This window comes from Rhinopithecus bieti, unplaced genomic scaffold (genome assembly GCF_001698545.2).
Source record: "Rhinopithecus bieti isolate Rb0 unplaced genomic scaffold, ASM169854v2 scaffold_2272, whole genome shotgun sequence".
NCBI classification, from domain to species: domain Eukaryota; kingdom Metazoa; phylum Chordata; class Mammalia; order Primates; family Cercopithecidae; genus Rhinopithecus; species Rhinopithecus bieti.
This window is the reverse complement of record NW_016804163.1, coordinates 6,695,842-6,722,646: the sequence shown is the minus strand read 5'-3', so window position 1 is coordinate 6,722,646 and position 26,805 is coordinate 6,695,842. Positions and strand designations below refer to the sequence as shown.

The window sequence follows — 26,805 nt, the reverse complement described above, 5'->3', positions numbered from 1 at the left end:
TGATATAAATGATGAATTGATGGGTGCTGACGAGTTGATGGGTGCAGCACACCAACATGGCACAAGTATACATATGTAACAAACCTGCACATTATGCACATGTACCCTAGAACTTAAAGTATAATAAAAAAAATAAAAAAATAAAAAAATAAATAAAAATAAAAATTTGTGCTTTCCCGATGATTTGTGGAACACCTTTATCAAATATTATCTACATTTATATATAAATGAGTATATTTCTGAGTACTCTATTTTATTGGGCTATTTGTTTTTACATACATCTCATACAGTAATTACTATGGCTTTATACTATGTTAATACGGTTAATGAATGACTCCTTCTCTTCACTCTTCTTTTTCAAAGCTGAATTAATTTTTTGTGGCCATTATAGATTTTAGACTAAGTTTACAAAATTCTCAAAACATTTCAACTGGAACTTTGATAAAGATCTGTATTAGTGGCCGGGCACGGTGGCTCATGCTTGTAATCCCAGCGCTTTGGGAGGCCGAGGCGGGTAGATCATGAGGTCAGGAGATTGAGACCATCCTGGTTAACATGGTGAAACCCCATCTCTACTAAAAATACAAAAAATTAGCCAGGTGTGGTGGTGACCACCTGTAATCCCAGCTACTCAGGAGGCTGAGGCAGGAGAATGGTGTGAACCTGGGAGGCAGAGCTTGCAGTGAGCTGAGATCACGCCACTGCACTCCAGCCTGGGTGACAGAGCGAGACTCTGTCTCAAAAAAAAAATAAATAAATAAAATCTGTGTTAGTTTCCTATTGTTGCTATGATAAATTACCACAAACTTAACAGAAACGTATTGTTTTACAGTTCTGTAAGTCAGAAATCCCACATGATCTCACTTGCATAAAAAGTAAGTCACCTGCAGGGCTGTGTTCTCTTCTGGAAGATTTAAAGGAGAATCTATTTCCTTGCCTTTTTCAGCTTTTAGAGGATATCTTAAGCTTATGACCTTCTTGTTCCATCTTAAGAGCCAGTGACATTGTCATATGTCCCTCTGACCACAGCTGGGAAAGGCCCTCTGCTTTTAAATGTCCTCATGATTAAATATACCCACTTGGATACTACAGTATAGTCTCCTTATCTCAACATTGATCATCTTAATCACATTTGCAGATCTTTTTCTTTTTTTTTGTCATAGAAGATGACATATTCACATATTCACAGGTTGTGGGGATTAGCATGTGGGCATCTTTGGGAATCCATTATTTGGACTATCCCAGAATTCCATCACATTTACAGAAAAACTTAGGGAAAATTTAAGGAGGCCTACTTCTCTTTTTAGAGAGATCAATCACTGTATCCTGTATGAGAGTTTCATACTTTTCCCCACAGTAGTATTGTGCACTCTTGGTTAATTCCCAGATTCTCTATAATTTTTGTTACTAATGTAAATAGTATCTTATTTTTAGTTGCAGTCTCTTATTGTTATTGCTATCGTGTAGAAATACTATTATTCTTGTAATTGATTCAATATCTGACAGGCTTACTAAAATCTCTTACCAATTCTAATAATTTGTCCATTGAGTCTACTGATTCTCTCACACTTTTCTATTTTCCTCATTTCTATAAGCCAGGGGTCAGGCAGCTCTGGCTTTAGTACCAAATCCATCCTGACAACTGTTTTTGTAAATAAAGTTTACATATTGCCTGTAGCTGCTTTTGCATGATGGCAGAGTTTAGTAGTTGTGACAGAGACTGTGAATGGCCCACAAAGTCTAAAATATTTACTATTTTTCCCTTTCCACCAAAGTTTGCCAAGCTCTGCTCTAAGGCTCTTACTCCTCCTTCCCATAGCTTACAGTTGGTATACTTTACAGAGTCTTAAAAAGTAATGCCTAAAATCCATTAATCCTTACAATACTTTCTGAAGTCATACAAGTTTAGTGTGATAAAGTTTAATACATTTCTTTTCAAAATTGCAACTGCCACTAGGCTGTAAAATGTAATTTTGAAGAATGAGGCAGGTATTGCAACACTGTGAGACTATGAGTCATTCATTGACAAGATGGGACTGCCAGACTGTGGGTACTTAGCTATTGGGAGATCCTACAGTTGAGATCCCATTGAAATGGGAAAACTGATCACTCTAAACTTAAGAGCTTTGCTATGTCATGTAGGACTGCCCTGGTTTCTACTTTAGATCAACTAAATTTGTATTGGTAGAGATGCCCTCTCTAGGAAGAATGAGAACAATGCTAAAGCAAGTATTCAGAGCTTGAAGCATACCTTCTGTGCCTCCTCAAGTGGTCTGGAATTGAAGGACATTCTTTCTGCATTGCTAAATGTGGCATACTTAGACATCATAAGTTAATTTTTAATAAACAATTCTGTTCTTGTGTATAAAATGAAAAAACTTAGAATAAATAATCTATGGGACAAGCACTTAGAAAAACTTGTCCAGCTTCCAGTTTTTGGCTTGAAGAAAGCCAAGGTGCAACTTTCTTTATTTGTCCAACATCCAGGTTCATCCCACACCAACATCCTCTATTATTCTGCTTCAGTTCAACCCCAAGAAGATCAGAGTTGTATACCTGAGGTGTACTGGTGGAAAACACATGCCACATCTGCCAAAGTCCCGAAATTGGTCCTCTGGATCTGTCTCCAAAAAAAGTTGGTGATGACATCATCAAAGTAACTGGAGACTGGAAGGGTCTAAAGATTATAGGGAACCTGACCATTCAGAACAGACAGGCCTAGAGGAAACGGGTAACTTCTGCCTCTGCCCTGATTATCAAAGCCCTCAAGGATCTGCCAAGAGACAGAAGAAAGTAACAATCACTAAACACTGTGAGAATATCACTTTTGATGAGATTGTCAATATTTCCTGACAGATCACTACGGATCTTTGGCAGAGAACGCTGTGGAACCAATAAGGAGATCCTGGGGACTGCCCAATCTGTGGTCTGTCGGCTGCAAAGTTGACGCTTCCACCCTCACGATATCACAGATGACATCAATGGTGCTGCGGTGAAATTCCCAGTTAGGTAAGAGTACAAAGAAAAATATTTCAACCACCAAAAGTTTATTCACTTTAGCTTGACATTTAAAGTCGTCTGTGATTTTCCCATATACTAGTCATTCCCAAACATGGCAGAATCACCCATGGTGCTTTAAAACAATTACAGAGTCTTTGAGCTCAATTCTGAACCTACTGAATCAAAGTCTCTGGGGGTATGATCCTAGAGACTACTTTTTAGCAACTTGCTAATACATTCTTATGTATCTAACCCAGTTTACTGTCCGAAATTACCTCTTCAGTCCTGCTGTCTTGCAATCCGTTATTAGTCTTCACATAACTTTTCAGAAAAATTCATTTATCCTTTTCCTACCTATCTTTTCTATTAGTTGATTTGTCCTTTTCCTTTTCTATCTTTTTTTGTTTTTCTATCTCCATGCATCCCTTTAAAACTTCCTTGCTCTTTTGACGTTTTTCCTCTCTTTGGAAAGGTGAGAAATTGAGAACAACCGTGAAGCTAGAGGGAACAGTTCCCTTAAGACGAATCTCACTGCTGACACCAAATGGAAGTTTGAAGGGTTTCCCGTAAACACCTCAGGTTTGATAATTTTCTACAAAGACTCATATAACTCACTGACAGCTCCTATACTCGTAGTTAAAGTTTATTACAGCTCAGATACAAATTAACATCAGCCAAGGAAAGAGGAGAGGCATAGGGCAGAGTCCAGGATGGGCTCAGTGTAGAGCTCTGGTTGCCCTCTCCCTGTGGCTTTAAGAGTGGCCTTCCCTCCTCCTGGCCACAGTGTGTGATGATATACACAGACAATCACCAACCGTGAAAACTCACCCAAGCCTTTGATATCCAAAATTTTATTCAGGTCGATAACATACTACCTGTGTGGCTAAACTTCAGTCCCTAGCTTTCCTGGAGTTTGAGCTAATATCTTTAATTATCAGTTTCTTTGGAGGTCAGAACTGATATGACCTTGCTCTAAGTCTTCATCACAAATCACATTCTTGGACTTCCTGAAAGACAAAGCCCCAGAAAATACATTCTCATCAGGCAGGGCACTCGAGGGACCTGAAGATCACCTCCCAGTAGCCGAGGGCAAAGGCCAGATCTCCTGCTTCTCTTCTTTCAGCCTGTTGTCACTCTGCCTCATTATTTCTTGGTAGAACTTGATTTTGTCAAAATAGGCATGTTTTTAAAGTAATAGTTGGCAGCTGTTAGGAAACAATTGGCAGTGTCTGGCAGGAAGCGAAAGGGTTATGAAAATATACCCCATGCCTAGAATGCTTACAGCACGTATGGAATTTAACTTTTACAAAAGTCTCTAAAGGAAGCTATTTTTTTTTTATATAGGATAAAAAAGCAAAGACTCAACATGATCACAGAGACAGTAAAGGAGACAGAATTTAAATTTGGGTCTTGCTGACTCCAAAGTGAATGCAGTTTTCTCTATACCAGATGTGACTCTGGGTTATTATTGCTCTTCCCCACCATGGGTGAATATTCATTGCAAGGAGCAGCCACTGCTTCTGAGAGTGATGAGAAAGGAGAAGGGTCTAGGTCAGCCTGAAGGTCAATCCAAGCCCATGGATCAGTATGGGCAGTGTTTGAGCTGGATACGATGAGCTCTATATTCTCTCTGACTCCTGAATCTACTTTAGATGAAGAATTAAAGAACCAGTGGAGGCCGGCTGTGGTGGCTTACGCCTGTAATCCCAGCACTTTGGGAGGCCAAGGTGGGCAGATTGCCTGAGCTCAGGAGTTCAAAACCAGCCTGGGAAACATGGCAAAACCCCTTCTCTACTAAAAATACAAAAAATTAGCCAGTTGTAGTGGTGGGCGCCTGTATTGCCACCTACTTGGGAGGCTGAGGCAGGAGAATCGCTTGAACCTGGGAGGCGGAGGTTGCAGCAAGTGAGATCGTGCCACTGCATTCCAGCTTGGGCAACAAAGGGAGACTCCAAAAATAAATTAAAAAAAAAAAAAAGAACCACTGGAGAAACCCTCTATGACTTTGTGCTCATATTTCAATTATTAAAATTTATGTTATTTTTATTGCAATGCATTATAAAGTAGCCATGATTATATTTAGTTTTACACATGAACAAACTGAGGCTCAAAGGATTGGAGAGCAGATGAACAGTAGAGCTGAAATCAAAATCAAGGTGAACTTGACTCCCATGCTTGCATCTGTCTGCTATACCACACTGCTTTATCTTATCACCATACATAGATAATTCATGAAACAGAAGTTATGCGTGTCACCTTTCCCACTTCTTTTGTTATTTATTGGAGGGGCACTGATGCTTTTCCAGTAATGTATGTTCCTGGTATTTTGTAGATAGGAACAAGCTCTGTACTTGTCAAGCTTTCAAAGCAAGTGAAGGCTCTGCCCATTGTGTTTCTGGTTTGACTGCGGCTACCCTTTTCTGTAGAGATAAAGTTGGTTATACGTGTGGAGGAAAGAATGAAGGTAAAACATGTATTCTTTATGGCATGATATAATTTTAGATCTTAACTATTTTATTACTTAACCTTCTAATAGAGAAGCACTTCTGCCATTCTTGAGTTTATAATTAAATTTGGAATTTAATGCCTTCTTAGGACATGGCTTCAAATCTAGGGGAAATTAAGAGGAAAAAATATTCTAAAACTCACAAGAGTTGCACATAAAGCCATCAATCCTACCAAATTTTAGGACTCACAGTCCAGAGAAAAGTCCAATGCATTAATCTGAATGCTAGGTAGCTATGAGTCAGCCAACCCATATCAGTGTCATCCTATAAATCACCTATTACCCCTACAGGACGTAAAAGCAGCCAAATATTATATTTAGCAGATCCTAGTCTTGTAATTAAAAGACAAAAAGAGAAGCAGGGGACAAGGTGACTAGCTAGAAATATGACTCAGTAGGACATACAATCTCTACTTTAGGAATGTCACACCATGGGTATTTTGGGAGGAAAAGAATGATTTGAATGACTATAAGGTCCCCAACATTGGATGAAGTCATATTTATTTTAAGGAACAAGCATAAAATCAATGGTGTAGTATATTTTGCCAGAAAACAAAATTTAAAGAGAAGCTCCTTAAAGCTGCTAAAAAGGAATTTTCTGAAAGGATATATTTTCACTTGTGTTAATTTCAAAATAATATAACCCAAGTAATTTAATTGATCTTGACATTTTACTGAATGACACTTTATTGAGATCAACATTTTGGTTTTTTGGGAGAGCCATTGATGGGTGTCAGAGCATTATTTTACAGGTGTCTCAAATTTTTTACATAACAAGTTAATGTTTTATATTCAATTTCATATTGAAACCGCCATTGCAAAATTGTAACTGAGACATTGAAACTGATCTGACCTAACCAACTTCATCTTGCTTCTAACCTCCAAATTGTCCTGTTCATTCCTGGGTGTAGGCTGAACTATCTTTGGGAGGAACTTAGTTTATAGTTTATAAAAACAAAAACGATAACAGGCCTTTCCCAAAACAAACTTCCTACTTGCCTGGGAACTAGACTGCTTTTGTAGGACTAACAAATTAGCCACAAGATTAGAAATTATGGCTTAGGAGTCATGCAGCTGGAGGCTACAAGATTCTGACGCTCCCTAAACTGCTCCTAAGATCAATGCTTGAGATATTTTGGAGACGCTGCCATTGATGGATCAGCTGGCACCACCCATATCATAAACTGGCTCATCTGATCTTGTGGCGCCCACCCAAGAACTGACTCAGCACAAGAGGACAGCTTCAGTTCCCTATAGTTTCACCTCTGACCCAACCAGCCAGCACTCTTGACTCACTGGCTTTCCCTCACCCACCAAATTATCCTTAAATCCTCTAATGCCCAAATGCTTGGGGAGACTGATTTGAGTAGTAATAAAACTTCAGTCTCCCACACAGCTAGTTCTGCATGAATTACACTTTCTCTATTGCAATCCCCCTGTCTTAATAAATCAGCTGTGTCTAGGTAGCGGTCAGGGTGAACCTATTGGGCAGTTACAGTAATATGTGATTTCAATTAATATAGTTCATATTATACTGTATCATATTGTGATACAAATATATTGCTTTACTTTGTTAATTTTTAATTAAAGTCATTTAAAATACTTTGCATAGTGAAAATGTGTAATAAATGTTGATAAATCTTCTCATATTAGTAATATCTTCATAACAAATGTCACATTTGGAAACTACATGTAAGGAAATGATAGTTTAGATTTAGATTGAACCTTGTAGGGAAATTTGTGTGCTTCAGTGGAAAACTAAGTGCTCTGAGCACACCCTTCTGCATTATCTGATTCTGATTCTATGGGGACTCTTGGCATTGCATTTGATCCATTTTACAACTGTGTAAGTTGTAGATAACTGATAGCAAGATGCAATAATTCTTTTCTATAGACATGCAAAATAATTCTGTTTGGTAGTTCAGTTGACTTCCCTCCCTCCAGGAAAAACAACAGATTTCTCTCTATTTGTAAATGCATTTCAACTTTCCTTTTCTACACATAACTTTCTGCTCCTTTAACTTATTTTTAAAACTGATTGTACCAGCTTACTGTTTTCCACGTTGATAATGAGTTTAAAACAATCTTTAACACGTATTCATTTTATATCTATGTGAGACTCATGATTTTACCTGATTTTTGAAAATTATCCTTTAATAAATGACACTTAAATGTCATCCTTTTAAGAAACCAGAGGGGTATTTTTCTGTAGTTGTTACATATTGAGTCATATTAATTGTTGCTTTTATTTTCATATCTTTTGATATGGCTGCTGTTTCATCTGTCATAGTTTTAGTTAAATATTCACAGGTGTGTGTTTTGTTTTCCCACCCTCATTGTAAGCTCTTTGATGGTTAATGCTTCCCTGTATTCCTTGCTGTGCCTAACATAGCACGTTACACATAGTATGTGATCAGCTTGGCGATAACTACAAGTTGAATAAAATACAAATACTGGGTTTCCTATTTCATCTAGTCTCTGTACCTTCTCTGTGGTCTTTTGCAAGTGTTACAAGACTAGTAGCTTCATATTGTAGATTGTGAACATCCTAGGAGTTCTATACTTCAAGTATGAAAAGGGCAATTGGGCATTTCCCAATGACTTCTTAATTTTACTTTTCACTATTTTATGTTATTTTATATGACAATAGTAGTGTGTGAAAAAATAAATGTAGCCTACATTTCAAACAGATTTCAGTCTTTGCGGATGTTTGCTTTATGGTTATAAATTACTCGGAAGAGTTTCAGCTCTAGAGTTTCTTTCACCCAAGGCCTGAGTGTCTGGCAAACTTTATCCCAAGGATGTATTTGGAGAAGGAGTGCTCTCTCTTAACACATGAACCAATGATATATACTTTCTAGAAATGTAAGTGGATTGGTAGTTTGTATGTTTTTATCCCTTGATTGATTACTTTAACATACATTTTCATATTTGATTTTCACAAAAATCTTATAAAAGACATATCTGCTATTTCTCCATTTTACAGCTGAGTAAACTAAAGTTTTATCAAGTTAAGTGACTAGAGCTTTGAACCCAGGACTTCTCCCATACTAACTCATTCTTGTTTCATTAAAGTAAGCTATTCTCTACATCTTGAGAAGGTCTTATCCTTCAAAGCATCACCTCATGGTATAGCCTTTCCAATATGCTCTGGGTCTATCTGTACCATTTTCTAAATTTTACCCAGAGTGTTTCCTAGAAAATTATAAGGATACAAATAAAATTGTTAGATCACAAATACATATATCTTTTTTCACATAAATGAAGGCCTAAATAAAATTTGATACTGAATTTCTCTTCATCTGTTTTTCTCTGAATCGGAAACTTAACTTCATGGCAATTTCATGTTGAGCAACTCCAATCAGATTACTTGCTTTCCAAGGCCTGTCCTGATTACTGTTAGTACAGTGATAGGGAATCCTGGATCTTCCAAAAAAAAGTAGGAGATCAAAGGTTAGTCTTGAATAGTTATTCTCAAATTTTGTTGTACATTAGAATCCAGACCTTTAGGATCTGAGCTTCCACATATATTTTGGGGGATGCTGATCTAAGGTATTTAATTTAGGAAAGATCTAAGGGCCTGAGAACCAGAGTCCACCAGAGCCAGAGAACTGTAAGAGTTTGTTGGATGAGGTCACAGTTTTCCTAGAAATCACTCATCTGATTTTTTAAAAGACTATTTATTTTAGAGCAGTTTTAGATCCATAGCAAAATTAAGAGGAAGGTACAGCTCATCTGATTTTAATGTGCTCGAATCTGTCCCTCTGTCTCTTCTGAGGTGACTAGAGCAGACCAGACGTAAAGGTAATCCCAGACCGTTCTCCCTAGCTCCCTAGAAACTTATGTTCTTGAATGGATCTGCAGAGACTTACTTATGAATCATTGGTACAACACAGTGTTCACAGAACCTGAGAATTAACTACTGAAGGGACCTATAAGATGTTTTTTGCTAAAATGCTGATGAAACCGACCCAATTGTCCCACAGAACTGATGTTTATGGGTTTTTTTTGAATAAACATAGAAATTGACCTTCCTAGTCATGAAACTTAAGAAAGTGACATTTCTCTCTTACCTGAGTTCGTTTCTTAGAAAACCAACCCTCAGGCCTCCCAGATAGTATCAAGGAGCTAAAACTCACGAGATCACTGAGATCACCGCATCTAGACAATGGGATGCCAGACCCCTCACCCATCATGGTGGCCTAACTGACCACCTGTGTCTTGTTGACCAGCTCCTCTTGCTTATCCCTCCCTGATTCCTATTTTCTCAGATATAGTTACATTTCTTCTCTACTACATAATCCACAGATTTTAGTCCATCAGGGGGGTGGATTTGAGACTAATCTCTCATTAACTAGGCTGCAGCACCTGATTAAAGCCTTCTTACCTGTCAATACTTGTGTCTCAGTGATTGGCTTTTTGTGTGGTGAGTAGCAGACCTAGTCAGAAACGGGCATTTCGGAGACACTAATTATGAAAATAAATTATGATTTAGAAGAACAAGAAAGTTAAACAAATGTTTAATAGGAGAATACTAAAACTGCAACATTCTACTGAGAGATATCAAAGAAGACAAATAAATGGAGAGTCAACTCTACTTCAGAAAGAAAAGATGAAAAATTTTAAGTGTTTTGCCACTTCCCTGCATGACACCTTTCAATGGATTATGTTCACATTCAAAAGAAATTCCAAAGTCCCTGCCGTTTATCCAAAGATGCTTCACAGTATGACCTCTGATCTCTCCCTAACTTGTCATCTTCTCTGTTTTCAAAGAAACAGAGAACGTCATCCAGCTTAGTGTTCTCCTTTCCTCTTCTCTTTGACAACCATGTGGCTTTCTTCCTTGCTTCCTTCAGGTCTCTGGTTGTAACCTTTTGAAAGTTTTTTCCTGCATGCTGTACAAACAAAAGTAATCCACATTATTGCAGTAGAGAAAGAGTTTAATCGACAGGAGGCTGGCCATGCCATGTGGGAGACAGAGTTATTACTCAAATCAATCTCCCCCAGGATTCAGAGACTGGAGTTTTTTGAGGATAATTTGACTGGTAGCGAAACTGCCTTTGCAAAATTATGAGCGAGACAGTGAAAGAGATCTAACTTAACTGACTTCATCTTGCGTCTAACCTCCAAGCTGTCTTTGTTCATTCCCGCGCATAGGCTGAACTAATTTTGGGAGCAACTTAGTTTATACTTTAAACAAAGATGGTAACAGCCTTTTCCCAAAGCAGACCTTCTTCTTGCCTGAGGACTAGACCAACATTAGTCACAGGATTAGAAATTATGGTTTAGGAGTCATGCAGCTGGCGGCTACAAGATTCTGACCCTCCATAAACTGCTCCTAAGATTAGTGCTTGAGATATTTTGCAAATCCTGCCCTTGATGGATCATCTGGCATCACCCAGATCGATAAACTGACTCATCTCATCTTGTGGCCCCCACCCAAGAACTGACTCAGCACAAGGGACAGCTTCAATTCCCTATGGTTCCATCTCTGACCCAACCAGCCAGCAGTCTCAACTCACTGGTCTTCCTTCACCCACCAAATTATCCTTAAAAACTCTGATCCCTGAATGCTCAGGGAGACTGATTTGAGCAAGAATAAAACTCCCGTCTCCCACACAGCTGGCTCTGTGTGAATTACTCTTTATTGCAATTCCCCTGTCTTGATGAGTTGGCTCTGTCTAGGCAGCAGGCAAGGTGAACCCCTTGGGTGGTTACAGTAGGGGACCATGGAGTGGGGAGAATTGATTGGTTGAGTAGGAGATTAAATCATAGGGAGCTGAAGCAGTGTTTTTGCACTGAGTCAGTTCTTAGATGAGGGTCACATGACCAGATGAGCCATTTTATTGAACTGTGTGGCACCAGTTGATCCATCTAGTGCAGGGTCTGGAAAATATTTCCAGCGTCCCTCTTAGGTTTTATGGTAGTGATGTTATCCTGAGGAGCAACCAGAAGGTTTAGAACCTTGTGGCCTCTAGCTGCATGACTAGCCATAATTTCTAATCTTGTGACTACATTGTGACTACAAATGCAGTCTGGTCGCCAGGCAAGAAGAGAGTTTATTTCAGGAAAAGGCTGTTATCTTTCTTTCAAAGTTAAGCTATAAACTAACTTCCTCCCAAAGTCCTATACCCTGGAATGAACAAGGACAGCTTGGAGGTGAGGAGCAAGATGAGTTGGTTAGGTCAGATCATTTTCACTGTCATAATTTTCTGTTATAATTTTTGCAAAGACAGTTTCATGATTCGGTATTGATATAAGAAGCCTTTCCAATAATGTTATATACAATATTACCCCATCACTCTTTGGCTCCTTTCTTTGCTTTACCTTGAGAGCTCTTATCATCTAGCACCCTCTCCACACCCTGACTTTGTGTTGTTTATCTATTTGTTTGCTGACTTTGAAGTAAATTAAAATATTTCACCCCAAAATTTATTTCTTTGACATACTTTGAAATGGATACTGCTTGGCCAGCAAACAGAAGTGGCCTTGCAAAGCTATTTGTTGTGGGGAAAATTTGCACCTGTAGAGAATCTTCATTAATGTAACCAACTAGCCAACCTCCCCCACCCCCCGCCCCAGGTAGGTTTCTTACCTTTCAGGATCCAGGAGGGATTGAGAGTCTGACATCTTCGTGAGTCTGAGATCTTTAATAGTCTGAAAAGAAACATTTGCCATCTATTCTCTCTCAGGGAGGCTTCATCTACATAGCAAGGCTCCCCTTGCCAGCCAAGCTTCTTTTTTTCTCCCCGTCTTGCCACTAAACCTGATTTACCAACATAACTTGCTTTTGGCCATGTTCTGAGTCTGCATTCTTTACTGTGGCCTCAGGATGGTATATAACCTATCATATCTTATTTTTGGGTTGCCTGTTCATCCTGAAGGCTCCTGTGTATACATGTTAAGTAAGTTTGTATGTCTTTTATCCTATGAACCAATCTGCCCCATGCCAGTGATTTTTCAGCAAACGTTTAGGGAGCCCATGGCTATGGGTCCCCCATGGTTTTGACTCTTTTATGCAGATGTTCCATAGGGAAGACTTTTTTTTTCCACTGCTCTAGCAGTTAATCTGGTTCATAGTAGGAACTTGATACATATCTGTGAAACAAATTAATAATGAATGATCATTAACCTACACTACAAATTCAATGAGACCTCAATCAAAACCCAAGAGACTTTTTAAAAACTTTATCAAATGATTCAAAATTCATACATACCTAAATTTAGAATATGCATACTTTTAAAAACAAATTCTACTTGCAGGCAGTGATTCTAAAAATAATTGAATAAATGTTCAGGTATCTATAAAAGGATGATTATCATAGAATTACTCATAAAGCAGAAACTAGAAAATAATTTTAAGTACATTAATTGGAGCTAGGTTTATAATTTATGGTGTATTAAATTAAAAGATAATCTCTGATATAAACAATACAGTGATAAGTGAAAGATGTTATCAAACAACATGTAGTATAAAATTATTTAAAAGATATAATTGTGTATTTATACATATACAAAACATGTCTCTTAGACTATGTATGAAGATATTAACAATATTTTTTATTGGTAAATCCAGAATGACCTTCACTTATTTTAAATCTCTTTCTTTTCTGTCATAACCATGAATTATTAATAAAAGGAAAAGGAAACTATTTTTATTTTTTAAAACAAAAGACAGTATCTAGTCCAATTTTTTTATTGGACAGATAAAAGAAATTGGTCTCAAGATACAAATTATCTGTGTGTGTCTGTGTGTTTAAGTATTGAAAATAGGGATAAACACATTTATCCAATATAATCCATCTGGAAAAGAAGAGCAGGCTTGGTTTTAGTGAAAAGTTGTGAGTTGTTTTATTTTTTCCTGAACCAAATAGCTGTTTTTTATGAACTTCAAGCTTAACTGTCATATTGCCTTTTGGCAAGACACTTGATTTGAAGGTAGATGTACTCTGCAAATAGAGTATATCTATCACAGACTACTAATGTAGCAAAATGAAATCACACAAGTAATCTCTTTAGATAGATTCCAGTGAATCTTCTTGCTCATTTCAATACAAATCAAATCTATATTAAAATATTAATGCAAGGATTAAATTATATAAGTACCAGGTCAGACTGGAGGAAGATTAAAAGGAATGCAAGAATCAACCCTCAGGCATCAAGTTGTAACTTCAGGATATGAGCTCATAAGATATAGTTATTTGCATAAACCAAAGTCACAAAGGGAAAATATGTTCTCAAAAGATACCAATATTAGTAATTCCCTGGGTTTGTTTGCTGCACATAAAATAACTATTTATTGTGAAACTCAAATGGTTTTTGTTTAGCATACTTGTTTGATTTCATTTCTTGATTATTTCGGGTATTCGTTTAAATATTGGATTAAAAGAATTTGAGTAGTTAAGTACTTAAGAAGTTCAATTTTGAAAAGCCCAAACTGTGAAAATATTATGTGAAATGATGTGAACAATTTAAAAAAACATCTGGGGCGACAGCTAGCCCAGATAACGCCCTTCTACACAGTGGAGAAAGCTGCCTCCTCTGGGTGGACACGACCACATGGTTTGGCAAGCCTCTTCTCTGGGCAAGCTGGGGAAAAAAACCCAAAAACAAACGAATAAAAAAACAGCATGGCTATGATGAAGGTGGAGGGAAAAGTGGCCTCTTTTAATTTTGGTCCTGAGGTTTTAAGAGGAATATGTCTGTGAGTAGTGAAACTGCCTTTGCAAAAATTAAAACGGTGAGAAAATGATGACCGTGAAAGAGATCTGACCTAACTGACTCCATGTTGCTTCTCACCTCCAAGCTGCCTTTGTTCCTTCCTGAGAGTAGGCCAAACTAACTTTGGGAGAAATTTAGTTTATACTTTAACTTTGAAACAAATGTGATGAAAGTCCTTTCCTAAAATAAAACCCCTTTTTGCCTGGGGACCAGATTGCCTTTGTAAGACTAACAAATTGGCCACGAGATTAGAAATTATGGTTTAGGAGTCATACAGCCAAAGGTCACAAGATTCCTAACTTCTCCAATTGCTCCTAGGGATAACATCACCATTTACCATTGTAAATTGGTGCTCGAGACATTTTTTTCAGACACTGCCATTCTGATGCACCAGATGGCACCACCTAAACTGGTAATCTGGCTCAACCAGGAACAGAAGACAACAGAACAGGGATAGAAGACAACAGAAAGAACCCACCAACAGCCCCAATGATTTCATCCATGGCCCAATCAATCAACACTCCCCACTCCTGCCAAATTATCCCTAAAAAACCTCAGTCTCCACATTTTCTGGGAGACTAATTTGAGTAACAAAACCCCAGTTTCTCATTTAGCTGGCTCTGTGTGAAATGCATTCTTTCTCTGTTGCAATTCCCCTGTCTAGATAAATAGGCTCTATCTGGGCAGCAGGCAAGGAGAATCCTTTGGGCAGCTACAGCAGCAGAGACAGAAATGGATTGCACAAAGTTTAACCAGGAATTCGCATAACTGGCCTGCTGACAGTGTGAATTCTGTATCTATCCTCAACCTATCCCCCTTTCCAGTCTTGTTCCCTCTTTCTCCCCCACGCTGACTGTATTATCTTGTTTCTTTAATGCTCCGTTTTGTTTTATTAGTTTCTCAACACAGTTTTAGAACTTTCTGCTCTCTTTCTAAATGCTGATTCTTTTATACTTATTTTCTGTTTCCATTTCAGTTCACTTCATCTGTTCATTCTTTAGTCTTCTTGCTTCTGTTTTCTTTCATTTTAATCTTTCTTCTTTTAAAATTCTTGTTTCTAAAACATTTGAAAATAATTCCAGATAAAACATTTAGAACTTTCCAATTCACGCTTGATTTGATTGGTAAAGTTTAACTTTTAATATTATTGGGTTTTAAATTGTATTAAACATTTTACTCCATTAAAGTTTCCCTTACCTTGTCCTTAAACTCACCTTTAGTCTCTTTAGCCATTCACCTTCCCTTTATCATCCTGCTTTAATTTTTTTTTAAATTTTTTACTCCCCTCCCCTTTAATAAATATTTTTAAAGTGACCTTTAGAATGTTTAGCCAAAGAAGTGGTAAAAATGCAGACATTCCTCACCCCAGACAGGAGCTACGGAGAAGCTCTCCCGCCACTGTCTTTGCAGTTTCCCCTTGCTTTCCCCTAATGGATTTCCTGGTCCACTTAAGGCTGGCTCTTGAGAAACCTCACCGTGATACCCCATTGTTCCCGCTGGCTATAATTCTATTAGTGTGCCTGACACTTCTGATTTCCGGGAACAGTGTTTCTTCCTAAGTTCTCATACCGTCTGGTCTTTACCTAGGCAATATGCATTTAAAATCTATAGTCTTCAATACACTGTACGTGCTACTAACTTTGAGACAAACAGCCAAGAGAAAAAGTACATGACAGCACTAACAGTCACGCCAGGAACTTTACGCACTAGCCCTGTCTGGCAAGTCTTGGCCTTGGTAAAGAACCAAGTGGTGTTGACCTGCACATGGGAACTCTGAGAAAAGGAGCATGGGCCCCTTTTAATGCCCTTCTGTCCAAGTTGCTGTCACTTCTCTTCTCGTGGAGCATAAGTGGATCCTAATTTTTAGCACCTGTTAGAGCTCTTCCTAAATTCCTCGTTCTCATTATAATGCTCAAAGGGAATCGATTTAGAGCAGCTTTTTTAAAGTGACAATTATAAACCTGCTTGATGGTAACCTTGATTTGTTATGATTTGTATTTAGCAATTTGAATGTGACTCGAATGTCATTACCTAAGAAGAAAAGCCCATTTTCTTAGACATGCACTTTGTTCCCCAGCAAAAGTTCCTGTCGGGAGGATCCCCATGCTGGGCTTCTCTTTTCGCTGAAGAAATGGGAGTCTGGGGTGGCCAGAGTCCCTGAAGCGCCATGGTTTGTGTGCAGGCTGTTAGTGGAAGCACCCACAAAAACACTCTCTCCTCATCCAGATGTCTTGTGTTCTCACACCTTGAAGCTAGTTCCCTTTTCTCTTAATCTGCCTGGCAGTGTTTCATATGCAGTGATCCAAGAAAGGCAATTTCTACATTGAAATAGCTGAGTGAATTTTCCTGTCTCTTTTCTCATGTATATGGCATATAGTATCAACTCAGTTTTAAGCTTCCTGAGAACAGGGGTGATGTTTTTTATCCTTTCTATCCCCATAAGACCCCACTTCATTAAGCTGTATGCAGTGAGTACATAAAATGTAGGCATCAAAACTGGGTGATGAAATAGTCTGTATGACAAACCCCCATGATACAAGTTTACCTAGGTAACAAACCTGAACTTGAAATAAAAGTTAAAAAAAATTAAAAAACAATGTTACTGACCTCTTTTGTTAGCCTTCATACTTTTGGATATTTTACTCCATATTATAAAAGTCAGTGAATAGCATCATTTGAATATCTTTCATGGTTTATCAATAAATTTTTGCTCTGCAATAAACAACCACAAAATGTCAGTGGCAAACAACAGTAAACATGCATTTCTCATGCTTCTGCAGGGTTCGTCCATCCAAACTGGGCTTGCCTGGAGGGCTCTGCTCATTTTGGCTGTGCTCACTTAGGCAGCTGAGGCTTAGATGGTCTAGGCTAAACTTGGCTGATGAAACTCAGCCACATATATCTTTCACCTGATAGGAGCCAGTCTTCTCATGATGCTTGTAGATGTGCAAGAGAATAATACCCAAGCACAACTCTTCAAGGCTTCATCTCTTCTAGCATCAGGTCCATCAAAGCAGGTATGTGGCTTGGCAGTTGTTTGGAAAAGAGTATGAGAACAGGGAGGTGTGAAGAATCAGTGCTAAATGATGTCATCAACCACATATAGTGTGGAATATTAGTGACGAGTGCTCTATGAAAAAATTGTGGATGTGCATTCAAGGAGAGTTGACTCTGGTAACATAATACCTTCTTCTTCTTTTTTTTTTTTTTTTTTTTGAGACAGAGTCTCACTCTGTCACCCAGGCTGGAGTGCAGTGGTGCGATCTCGGCTGACTGCAAACTCTGCCTCCAGGGTTCACACCATTCTCCTGCCTCAGCCTCCTGAGTAGCTGGAACTACAGGCGCCTGCCACCACACCCGGCTAATTTTTTGTATTTTTAGTAGAGATGGAGTTTCACCATGTTAGCCAGGCTGGTCTCGAACTCCTGGCCTCAAGTGATCCACCCACCTCAGCCTCCCAAAGTGCTGGGATTACAGGTGTGAGCAACCATGCCTGGCTGTATGTGTCATTTTTATCTGCCCAGGCAGCATGCAGTCTCATAAAGGAAGACATTGGGACAACTCTAGCTTTAAAGAGTGGAAGTTTGACTTTTGGTGCAGACTGCCATTAGCTAATGAGGAAGCTGTTTTAATCTATAAGTGGGAATTGCCTTTCTTTTTTTTTTTAGATGGAGTTTTGCTCTTATTGCCCAGGCTAGAGTGCAGTTGTGCAATCTGGGCTCACTGCAACCTCTGCCTTATGGTTTAAAGCGATTTTCCTGCCTCAGCCTCCCAGGTCACTGGGATTACAGGCTCCCACCACCACATCCAGCTAATTTTTTTGTATTTTTAGTAGAGACGGGGTTTCACCATGTTGGTCAGGCCGGTCTCGAACTGCTGACCTTGTGATCCACCTGTCTTGGCCACCCAAAGTGCTGGGATTACAGGCGTGAGCCAATGCACCTGGTCGGGAATTGCCTTTCTTAAACTGAGGGGGTCAAGAAGGCCCTCCACTGTGTGTCTTAGGTTTCTTTGCAGTTGTCCATAGTATTTCATTTAACATACTGTTACACACAGAGTATGTTCTTAATATATGCATTTTGTGGATTGGTAAAATGTAGAATGAGATTTATAAACTCGAATCCTATACTGCATGCAAAGTTAGGATTGAATTAAGAGCAGTGAAGAAAGTTTCTCTATGGGGAAGACTGAGCTGGCCCAAAAATGTTCTAGTTAGTTCAGTGGTATTTTTATCACTAACAATCACTTAAAGTCATAATAAATTTAGCTGTTCCTCTCATAGGCTTCATTGTAATCCATTATGCTTTCAAGTGCATAAAGATGCTGTTATATTTTTACCAATAGATTTATGTTAAGTTGGTTAAAAAAATGGATATTCTAGATCAAAATATATGTCATATCAAAACCTGACCACAGTGGGAAAATTGTTTTCCACACAGGAAAAACAATATGGATAATTAGATAATGTGGATAGGATCACTGTCATATTTTCCAAAAATTGAAAAAACAAATAGAGAATTTCTTGATAGTTGTAGCTTTGGAAATTTCTAAGGTTGCTTGAAAGGGTAACAACAGCTGCTCATTTGACCTCTGATTCACTAAAGCTACCCTTCAGGATTGGGAAAGTTTACCCTCTGTTGTCTGTCATCTATTGAGAGTGTGCATCTTTCTTTCAGCTGTGCACTTTAGCAAGCTAAATATTATCACTGCATGTCAAAGAAGATTGGTGGGGCTTGTTTCAGGATGGAAGAGTCTCATTCCAAACGATTCTTGCTTGGATTTTCCCCTTGCTCTGTTAGCAGGCTACACACCCTTTTTGATTGTTCAGGCCCCATGATGTGTGCAGCAAACGAGAGGTGACTTCTTATCTATAAGCAGAAGCTGCCTGATAAACAGCAGGGATGAATAATTTATAAGGTAGCAGTATGGAAAGTGGCATTTCACACTTCTTTCCATGTAAAATGTCACATGAATTCCAAACAGGCTGAACAGTTTAGTAGGAAAGAGAAACCTCATATTGCTGGCAAGAAAAGGGAAAGAGAGGGTCTATAATGTGGCAATTATGATATTACTCAAAAAGAATTCTGATCCAAATATTGTTCTCCATTGATTAAATGTGAAAGCAAATTACAGTTTCTCAAATCAATGTTAGGAAATAATTATTATACACATGGAAATAGCATCTGTAAGGCAAATAGACTTGGGTTTTATTCCACTCAATTTCAGTCAACTTACAGTAAATGAATCCTGAAAAACTGTATTTTTCATTTTCTAATCATGCAGTTAGCCCTCCATTAAAACAGAGCTAAAAAATGGGGTTTGATAGATAATTATGCATCATATTGCATAGTTAACATTAATCTACTTAATCAGAAAATCCAATCAAATTGGTTCTCTGAATTCGAATCATCATGCCATTAGCAGCTCTTTATTACTAAAGATGGTTAGTAAAACTAAACTGAAACCATAGAAGATCAAACTCAAAAGTAAGTTGCATTTTTATTCCATTTAATAATTAATATTTAGTAAGTTGATATTTTGGAAAGCTAAAATTTAGAGTTACCTTATTGAATTCTTGACATTGTTACTTAATCTAGCTTATAGTGATATAACACTTTTGAAATATATTTTAAAAACATAGATTCATCAAAGAAATCTGTTAAATACCTTTATATATGAAATATTATAGGGAACACTCTTGGGTATAGAAAAATATACCACTGCTTTTGCCTTTAAGTCTCCATTTCTCGATCTGGGTGGAGGGAAGTCACTGATGAATACATAACAGAATTAGAGATAAGGAAATGAGTTACTGTCTGGTACTAACCATTACTCAATAGAAATTCAGAGAGAAGCAAATCAGGCAGCTCTAGAAGAGTCATGAAAGACTTCCTAAATAACCAGAAATTTGTGATTTTTCTCAACTCTTTCTTTTCCCTCTCTAGTTGACCAGTAATTCCAGATGACCTTACTGGCCAAATAATTCTTCTGCTTCCATCTCCTTATTTCTTTTCCCACCATCCTGAAATATGGAAGTACAGTTCTAAAGAGGGGCTCTGAAACTGATCAGGAATTCTTCATGCATCTCAGTGCTCTTGCTTGGTCAATCTTCCTAAATATTTCCTACGTGTACAAAGAGTACCTCCCAATCTAGCTCTTTAGTTCAATGCACAAAATCCTTCTTGAAGGGTGCCTGCCTTATCCACCTCCACAGAGTCAGTAAGTGGCAGAGCCAGGACTCATGTCCATGTGGTGTGCTTCCAAAGCAGATGTGTTTGTCCAAAATACCATATTGTAATCATACATGGATTTGTCTGCCTCCCATGAGACTGTAAGTTCCTTGAGGACAACAGGACTATGTCTTCTTCATTATGGTATCTTCAGTGTCATGCCCTCCTAAGATACTCAAAAACTATGTGTTACATAATTTTTGGAAAACTTGCATTTTGAAGATTGCAGTGGTGGAGGACCTCATCATGAGAACAAAGCCTTTGCCAGGTATAATGAGAGGTGATATTTAATAGGGAAGATTAGCTGCAAAAGTCTTGAAAAAGTTAAACAGATTAAAAAAAAAAAAAGGGACAGGAAGGTGACCAAAAGTCAGCATCAACAGAAAACAGGACCAACCTTAGGGCTGGGGCACAAGGGGAATATGGGGTTACCAGAGCCAAGGAGACAGAGCTACCTGTGGTGAGCTATGATCACAGAAGGATAGACTGTCAGGAAGAAGTAGGAGACATGAAGATACAAGTATTTCCAGAGATAGAGACGGATATGGTTTGGTCCTGTGTCCCTACTCAAATCTCATCTTGAATTGTAATCCGAATTGCAATCCCCAGATACAGAGAGAGGGACCTGGTGGGAGGTGATTGGATCATGGGGACGGTTTTCCCCATGCTGTTCTTGTGATAGTGGGTAAGTCTCATTAGATCCAATGGTTTTACAAAGGGCAGTTTCCCATGCTCACTCCTCTCTGTCTGCCACCACCTTGTGAAGAAGGTGCTTGCTTCTACTTTGCCTTCTGCCATGATCATAAGTTTCCTGAGGCCTCCCTAACCATGCTGAACTGTGAGTCAATTAAGCCTCTTTCCTTTATAAACTATCCAGTCTCAGGTAGTATATAGCAGTGTGAAAACGGACTAATACAGAGACAGCGCAAACACACATGATGGCTTTTTTTCCTCCACTGCTCTGTAGGCTCTCTGTTGGCTAAACCCAAGGGAAAGCAACTTGTCAAAATAGCCTGAGAAATGTCATTTACAGAAGTAAGGACTAGGGGAAAGGCAGGAAATGAATTATCCTAGATTGTGCCTGTGTTAGTCCATTTTCAGATCGCTGATAAAGACATACCCAGGACTGTGTGATTTACAAAAGAAAGACAGGTTTAGTGTACTTACAGTTCCATGTGGCTAGAGAGGCCTCACAATTACGGTGGAAGGCAAGAATGAGCAAGTCACGACTTATATGGATGGCAGCAGGGAAAAAGAGAGAGCTTGTGCAGGGAAACTTCACCTTATAAAACCATCAGATGTCATGAGACTTATTCACTATCACGAGAACAGCATGGGAAAGACCTGCCCTCATGATTCAATTGCCTCCCACCAGGTCCCTCTTACAACCTGTGGTAATTCAAGATGAGATTTGGGTGGGGACACAGCCAAACCATATCAGTGCCTGTTTCCAGACAGGCACACAATAGGCAGAGGGGAAAATACTTAAGGGGCAAATAGTGGGCTCAAAGACATGGATGGAAACGTGCATTTGGGAGAATAGAGGCATATGTTTCAATAGGCAGGAAGAGGCCAATTTTGAAGCTATCATTAAACCTAGATGGAAAAGTTTATAGGCGATATCACTAAGTGTTTGGAAGCAGAAAGCATTAAGTGAGCTTTTTAGTAGAATATGAAAATATCATAGATACAATAGATACTAGAGGCAAATTAGAATAGTTGCCAAGCACAGAATAAAATTCTAAGAATCAAATAATAGAAAGTTGTGATATCATCTCTCACAACCTCATTCTTCTAACGAGGCATTTTCTGAACTTACTTGATAATAAAATTCTCCTGGTGCTCCTGTTAAGCGTGCAGACACGCACCTACAATATTGGTTCTCCAGAAAAGAGTTTCTGTAATCTGTGCTACTATCAGTAGTGCTAATGGTGATGTTTATGATCAGGCAAATTGAGGAAATGTTACCCGAAAGGGTTTATGTGAGAAAAATACCTGCTTTTTTCAATTGATCAGTATGTGCCACTAGTGATCACTTGCAGGACTTGGTGCAGAATGAAAATGTGGGGCCCCTTGCTCAAGTATTCAGAAAGTGATGTGATAATGGTACTGAAATATGAAGCTTCTTCCTTTTCTCTGCAGTCTCTCTTTATGTGTCATGGTATTTTTTATTTGCTTTTCGATGTTATAAGTAAAAAACTAAAAATGTAAATGATCTGCCTGAATTGTATCGTTCGTCTTTATGTTGTATGATGCCAGTTTTAAATGCAAATATTAGAGCATTTAACTTGTATGTGGAATCATTGACGCGACACCATTTATGTTTCATAGCTTACACAGGTGTATGTATTTCTTTCTTACCAGACCAGTGGAAATGCAGCACAAAACTAACTCAACTATCTTTAATTCACGTCTTGATTAGCATTTACCAACACTTTCTGCCATTGACTTATTTATGAATAAGGCAGGACTGACAAGAAAAGGAGGTATGTGCTGCCCTGTCTTTCCCTTTTCTACTACGTGGTCATTGTCAACTAAGTGGGTGACTAATACAGGGAAATAAATGAGTGACAAATAACATGATAGCGTTCCCTGATTTTTCATGTTTCTTGGAACATCATTGCCTGTTTCTGAATTGAAAGCAAGTTCTGGTTCAAATAGAAGGTGTGACCTCTCTGGGCTGTCTGTCCCCTGCTTACTGATAGACATAATATATGCTTTCCTTTTCTTTCCTTTGGATCTCTCTAAACTCCCAAACACCGTGTGTTCACCTGAGATCTGTGCTCATGGAGCATTGCCCACACAGTGTGCACACGGGGCAGCAAGGGTCTCTCTCTGCCCACATGGATGCTCCATTGTTTCGTTGGACTTCGTGTGCAAAACACAAGTTCAGAGATAATCGTTATTAAAAATTTCAGGAGAAGTACAGCAGAACTTCAGATCAAGTGTGGGCCCTTCTGTGCGATGGTACAGGTCCCATGTCCATAAAGCTATCCTTGTGCCAGGGAGTTATTATTATCCTCATTTTGCAAATCAGGAAACTGAGGTTTACAGAGGTCAAGTAATGTTCAAGGCTACTCAGCTGGAAAGTGACAGACCTGGGGTTCAAATCAGACCATTGGTCTGGAAAGCTCCTGTGCTAACATAAAATCTGCTTCTTCATTTCACCACACTCGGCCCCCGTGTTGCTATATTTAGACATATCTGAAGGCAGATGACATAGTTGTGGGAAGTTTGGTTCAATGATTAATTAGTCACTCCATAATCAATATGTGATTAATTTCCAAGTCCTGTTAAGGATGTAAACACACACCTACATAGTTTTCCAGAGAAAAAGCTTGTATAATCTGTGCTATATTGAAAGTGCTTTTAAAATTATTTAAGTAGAGACTATCTGCCCTGATAGTGGTATTTATTTAACTTGATCTCTTATTTCCACACAAAACCACTTCTATGCACTGGGTGCACTGAGGTATGAGAATAAAAATGGATTAGTTCATAAGGCACAATTTCTGCCCTTAGGAAACTTAAATATGTTTGAAAAACCAAAATTTCCCTTAGGATAATTTCACCCATGTCACCTCCTTTGGCTTTTCTCACAGGTTTTGTTTCTCCTCATTTCTCCTTGGTGCTTACTGGGTGCCTTCTCTAGTTTCACGTTCTTTTCAACAGCAACTGCATGGCTGCTTTCATGAGTTTGTCTCCTGAATATTGTTATGGTTTGTAAAACATTTGCTGACTAGGCCAGGCAGGCATGGCGGCTCATGCCTGTAATCCTAGCACTTTGGGAGGCTGAGGCGGGTGGATCATGAGGTCAGAAGATCGAGACCATCCTGGCCAACATGGTAAAACCCCTTCTCTACTAAAAATACAAAAAATTAGCTGGGCGTGGTGGTGGGTGCCTGTAGTCCCAACTACTCAGGAGGGTGAGGCAGGAGAATCGCTTGAACCCAGGAGGTGGAGGTTGCAGTGAGCCGAGATAGCGCTATTGCACTCTAGTCTGAGTGACAGAGCAAGACTCCATCTCAAACAAACAAACAAACAAACAACATTTGCTGACAAATCTGATTCTTCAAATTAAGGATGATGGGCTGTTTTCCTTTCCCCTGGTCTTTGACCCCTCCAACAGAGGTGAGGTGTGAATAATACTGGGGTGGATCTTCACCACGGGCCCAGTGAATGTTCTTCTCTCAAGTGAACTCTCTGTGGCTTGCGTGCAGTGATTATGCCGAGAGCAAGACTTGTTCTGCCTATTTAAAGAGGGAAAGTCATTTAAAATATTTAAGAAATGAGAAGCTGCTCAGAATACATTTCATTAAGGATGTACTTGGGGTGATTTTGAGTTGGCTGTGGGGAAGCAGTAAACAGTCACAGCTCTTAACCACTCCTTCTGAACAAAATCTTCTTTAGGACAGAGGACATGTCTCAAAGCACATTTAGTGTATTATCACACATCCAGTAAGCAATTCATTATAATGTTTTAAATGGCTGTGGAGGACAGCCTGAGGCACCAATGCTTTTGGAAAATATATTTTGCATTTCTACTGAATGGCATCATAGGGAGTCTATAAAAATATTAGCCTTAAAGGCATCATTCCTCCCATACTTTACTATTAGTAAGTATGCCTGAAACCACTCCAGCGATGAGGACTTTTTAAAAAATGTGTAAGTGTCTAGAGATAATCAACCAGGCTACTTTATTTATTACAAGAAGTTCACGACTTCCCCACATGAATATACCTGACTGCCAGTTAGTTCACTTAGCTGCTCTGGCTAGCAGTTGCAGGCTAATCCTACCCTATTTTTATATTTATTTGATTTATTTATTTTTTTGAGACGGAGTGTTGCTCTGTCGCCAGGCTGGAGTGCAGTGGTGCGATCTCGGCTCACTGCAAACTCTGCCTCCGGGTTCAAGCAAGTCTCCTGCCTCAGCCTCCCAAATAGCTGGGATTACAGGTGTGTACCACCAAGCCTGGCTAATTTTTGTATTTTTAGTAGAGATGGGGTTTCACCACGTTGGCCAGGTTGGTCTCAAACTTCTGACCTCAAATGATCCACCCACCTCGGCCTCCCAAACTGCTGGGATAACAGGCATGAGCCACTGCACCCAGCCAATCCTACCCTATTAATATGTGCTTGTAGTCATAGGGGGTTGTAGCCATGGGGAAAAGTGACTCATTTAATATATGTGTCATTAACTTCTGCTATAGGCAAGACAGTTTTAAATGATTAGAGCTGGGGAGGGGCTTAAAGATAGAGCATATGTTGACCTTGAGCAGCATAGTCACCCGTCCCTGTTTACAAGATTTCTGGTACAGGAGATTTTTGGTTTCAAAACATGAGAGGTTCTAGGAAAACCAGGAGGCATTGGTCACCCCACCTTTACTCAGAGAACTTACAGTTTAATTGGAAAGAGGTACACACAAAATATGAGAAATAGAAAAGTACTCTTAATTGCGAAAAAAGGGGAAATAGTTTTCCACTGAAGGGATTCTGGATCAGGGGAATGCAAATCCCTTGCTATACCTGGGGTCTGTGGGAGAAGAGTTGAGTGAATGGCATTTTGGTAAGATGAAACTTGATGGAGTCCAGGCATTTCATTTATCTCCTCCTAGATCTCCTGTGAAATGGCCAAAATGACAGCAAACTAAAAGAAATGTTATTACTGAAAACTAGGGAAAAGAGTCTATCATCTGAGAGAGTGCAAATAATTTCTGCTGGAAGAGAGCAATTGGGGGATAATTGAACAAAAACACCGATGAAGACTTTCACAAGGTTCCCTTCTGAGAAGGTGATACAAACATGGGAACTAAGGAAAGCAAGTGCTGGCAGCACCCCATGGATATTCCCTTATTTGGAGTGGTGAAGGGAGGGGTGAGGGTCGACAGTGGGCCGAGAGCACAACACCCTCAGAATCACTTCTGCTGCTGGGGAGTAAGGATCAGCCCAGGGCAGATCATCCAGGATGTCCAGAGCTTCCAGCATGGCTGAACCAGGCAGAGAGCTGGTGCTGAGCCAGGCATCCCCCTAAGCAGCGAGCCTTCCCTTGGTAAAGCAAAATTTCTTTCTGGGCCAAACTCACACCTGTAATCCCCTTTGGGAGGCTGAGGGGGGCAGATCACCTGAAGTCAGGGGTTCAAGACCACCCTGGGCAACATGGCAAAATCCCATCTCTACTAAAAATACAAAAATAAACCAGGTGTGTTGGCAGGTGTCTGTAATCCCAGATACTTGGGAGGCTGAGGCAGGAGAGCTGCTTGAACCCGGGAGGTGGAGCTTGCAGTGAGCTGCACTGTACTCCAGCCTGGGGGATGGAGCAAGATTTCATCTCAGAAAAAAAAAAAAAAA

The 26,805-nt window shown here is 39.2% G+C and overlaps 1 pseudogene across 1 annotated transcript in view; it reads left to right on the top strand.

Moving 5' to 3' along the window:
- Positions 1-26,805, top strand: part of LOC108526358 (aspartate aminotransferase, mitochondrial-like) — a 54,041-nt pseudogene that overhangs the window by 20,382 nt on the left and 6,854 nt on the right. Inside the window, exon 3 of the transcript XR_001884502.1 lies at positions 2,857-3,009. The product of XR_001884502.1 is annotated as an aspartate aminotransferase, mitochondrial-like (transcript). The remainder of the gene's footprint in view (positions 1-2,856; positions 3,010-26,805) is intronic.